Genomic DNA, 4,220 nt, shown 5'->3' on the forward strand with positions numbered 1-4,220 from the left:
CATCTAGTGATCCATCAGGGATGGTATAAAAGCGGCAGTATTCCTCGAAACGTAGAACAAGTGGTTTGATTAGGTTCGGTTTGTTGAGGTAGTGTGAGCGCGAGTCACATTTTGCGGCAATTTCATAGCAGATGTGTTCAGATGACGACCTTATTCTTAAAACATATGACAAGGTTAGCAATGCTCTTCGATCACATAGAGGGGGCTCAATGCATTCTACGTATAGACTTTGCACAGGTGATGTTCTGTAAGCACCACTTGACAGACGAAGACCGAGGTTGTGTATAGGGTCAAGACGGCGGATGTATGAGTTTGGCGCCGAGTCGTAGACTACGCATCCGTAGTCTAAAATGCTGCGTACAAGAGATCGGTAAATACGTATAAGGCAGAGTCGATCGGAACCCCAGTGTTTATGGGAGAGTACTTTGAGCAGATTGAGTGCTCTGTTTGCCTTAGTTTTCAGTGAATTTATGTGTGGCAGAAAGTTTAGTTTTCGGTCGAATGTGATTCCTAGAAATTTGTGTTCTTGTTTTACCGGCATGTTGATGTTGTATAGTTTGAGCGCGGGTTCAGGGAACAATCCTCCCTTTTGCGTAAAGAGAACAGCTGTGGTTTTTTGGGCTGAAAAGCGGAAACCATTTTGGTCGGCCCATTTCGTAAGCCGATTTATTGTAATTTGGAGTTGCCTTTCGCAGGATGATAGGCTGGAGGCTCGGCATGCAATTTGCAGATCATCAACATAGATGGAGTGCATGACTGTACGGGGTATAGTCCTGTTGATGGAGTTCATTTTCACTATAAACAGGGTGGTGCTCAAAACGCAGCCCTGTGGTACACCATTTTCTTGGACAAATATTCGTGACAGTACCGTACCCAAACGTACTTGAAAAGTTCTATTCGATAAAAAATCGTGTAAGCAGTTCAGCATTCTTCCGCGAATCCCTAAGTTAGCTAGATCTCTGAGAATTCCGTATCTCCAAGTTGTGTCATATGCTTTCTCTAAGTCAAAGAAGACCGAGAGACAGAACTGTTTGTGTAGAAATGCTTGTCGTATTTCTTGTTCCAGCCTAACAATGTGATCAGTGGTCGAACAGCCCTTTTTGTATCCGCACTGGTGTGCGTCTATTAGGTGCTCCGATTCCAGAGTGAAGGTAAGTCTAATATTTATGATGCTTTCGTAAGTTTTTGCAAGGCAACTTGTTAATGCAATGGGTCTATAGCTACTTGGTGTTGTTGGGGGTTTACCAGGTTTTAGGAATGGTATGACTATGGCTTTTTTCCAATCTTCAGGCATTATGCCAGAGTCCCATATTTTGTTGAAGAGTTGGAGAAGTGCCTTCGCGGATGCTTGGGATAGGTGTGCCAACATTGCGTAGTGTATCTGGTCAGACCCTGTTGCCGTTTTTTTACCGGCAGAAAGTACCCTGTTCAATTCGTGCAGCGTAAGTGGAAGGTTATAACTTTCATTTGAGGTACTGCTAGTAGGCAATCTTTGTCTTTCTGCATTTTCTTTATATTTCAGGAATGTATTGGTGTAATTTGCTGAGCATGATACCTTATAAAAGTGTTCTCCTAATAGGTTGGCCTGGTCTTCTAGTGTTGTGTGTCTGGACTTGTAAGCAGTGGTATTGTGTAGGAGGAGTACTCTCCTTTGAACTTCCTCACCTGGTCCCAGATGTGCTTAGATGTGACTGAACTGTTAATTGATGATATGTATTTTTGCCATGAATCCTTTTCTGCCTGTCTTCGAATAAATCGGGCTCTGGCTTTTGCCTGTTTGAAGTTGATGAGGTTGGCGTAGGTGGGGTATCTTCGTAGAATTCCCCAGGCCTTATTTTGTAGTTTTTTGGCATCAGTACACTCGTTTGTCCACCAAGGGTTGAATTTCTTGCGTACGATGCCAGATGATTGCGGTATTGCTTTTTCTGTAGCTAAGATTAAAACTTTGACGAACTCTTCGTTTAGTTCCTCAACAGAAAGCTCCGATGAGAAAACCTCATTGAGCTTAGCGTTTTCTGTGAAAACTGGCCAGTTCGTGAGCTGTAGTTTCCCCCGGCGTGGCCTGCTTGTTAGAGTTGGGTAAGATGGTATGAGTTCTATGATGCCGGGTTGATGATCACTACCATAAGACGTGTTGACGACGTCCCATTTAAAATCATTAAAAATACACGATGAACACATGGCGAGATCTAAGCAACTAAAAGTGCGCGAGGTTGGTGAAAAGTAAGTAAAAGCACCGGAATTAAGAAGGCAGATGTCATATAATAAAATGAAATCTTCCACGGCTTGCCCTCTTGCGTCAGTTATGTCGCTACCCCTAAGGGTTGAATGAGCATTGAAATCCCCAACTAAGATAAATGGTTTTGGCAACTGTTCCATTAGATTTTCCAAGTTTTTGGTGGTGAAAAGGGTGTGAGGTGGGATATACAGTGAGCAGATGGTGATGGTTTTGTATGATAGGATGGTGACGGCTACGGCCTCGAAAGATGTGTTTATTTGGACATCTCGTGTAGGAGTGCTGCCCTGCACCACTATGGCTACTCCTCCTGAAAGACGGTTGCAATGTTCGCGGCCCTTTCGGGCAACTTTGAAGCCTTTTAGAAAGTGGCTGCGTTTTGCACGAAGATTTGTCTCTTGGAGGCAAAAGGCTACTGGTGAGAATTTGTTAATGATGTCCTTTATGTCACCTAAGTTATGAATTAAGCCTCTACAGTTCTAATGTACGATAAAAGCCTTGGCAGAATAAAGTTAAGTAAATATACTTCTGGGGATTGATCGGTATAAAAGATGATAGGTAACAATATTAAGAAATAGAAAGAAATACGATAACCATTACGGTTATCGCTTACTTATTGTGGTTACTGGGACTTTGTCCTTGTCCTGTTTGGTACGCTCGAGAGAGCGCTTGTCCTTCGGTGTCGATGACACCGGAGTTTTGTGGTCGATCTCCATTGCCTTGTCTGAGGCGCTGGAAGATCGAGAGTGAGGCGCTGAGAAACGGATCTCAGGCCTTGGCACTCTATTGAGTTTAGGGCCCAGGGAGACTGGAGTCTGCGGGCCCTTTGATGTGCATGGAGCAGCTGGCGCTGCTTCTTTTACGGGGGCGGTTTGAGTCACCATAGAACCACTGGGTGTGGTAGCGGTCGACTCCTGAGGCCTTTGTGACGCTGCCCCCGACTGCGTCACATCGGCGTAACTTCTGTGGAAACGGTATGATAGCCGTGTTCGCGCTTCGCTGAATGATATTTTTTCTTTGACGGTCAGAGCGATCACTTCTTTTACTTTTTTCCAACATGGGCATGACCGGGAATACGCTGGGTGTTCCCCGTCACAGTTAACACAGTGGGGTGAGGATGAGCAGTTTTCTGATTTGTGGTCGTTTGCGCTGCATTTTGCGCATGTTTCTTTGCCTCTGCAAGAGTGCAAGGCGTGTCCGAATCTCTGACATTTGAAACGGCGTCTGGGGTTGGGAATGTAGGGTCTGACATTTATTTTTAAGTACCCAGCCTTAAGAGAGGTGGGCATTTCACATGTTCCAAAGGTTAGTATTACGTGTTTGGTGGGCACTTCCTGATTATTGCGACGCATTACAATTCTTTGGACTTTGATGACGTTTTGGTCTTGGAAACCTTCTAGGAGCTCTTCGTCACTAAGGCCTAAGAAGTCTTCCTCAGAGATTACTCCCCTGCTGGTGTTTAGAGAGTGATGGACCGAAACGGTGACAGCTGTTTCTCCAATGCTGGTTAGTTGGGATAGCTTAGGCACTTGGTCTTTTTCGGTTAGCTCCAAAAGGAGGTCACCGCTTGACATTTTGGATGCTTTGTATGTGGGTACTATTTTTTCTTTTAGGCACTTGGCCACCAAAAATGGGGATAATTTTCTTAGAGGTGTGCTGTCACTGTGGATAATGTGGTACTTCGCAAAAGTAACTTTAGTTTCTTTCGAGACGTGATAACTTGCTTCGGTGCGGCCTCTCTTGCGAGACCGATCAAGGTCGGCGGATGCTTGTCAAGCCATACAAGTATGAATGTGTTCGGTAACGGCGGCGACCACCCACCACGGAGCCCAACAAGGGGACGCGGTTGGACTTGTTGAAACAAGCCCTCCCGACGCCAGCCAAACGCTGTAACTATAACCCAATGTAATTATCCAAGGTGGGATACCTACACAAGGTTAACCCTTGCCGCCATGAATATCGGAAGTAAACAGAAGAGAGAAGA

Source organism: Rhipicephalus microplus, chromosome 2 (genome assembly GCF_043290135.1).
Source record: "Rhipicephalus microplus isolate Deutch F79 chromosome 2, USDA_Rmic, whole genome shotgun sequence".
Taxonomy (NCBI): Eukaryota; Metazoa; Arthropoda; class Arachnida; order Ixodida; family Ixodidae; genus Rhipicephalus; species Rhipicephalus microplus.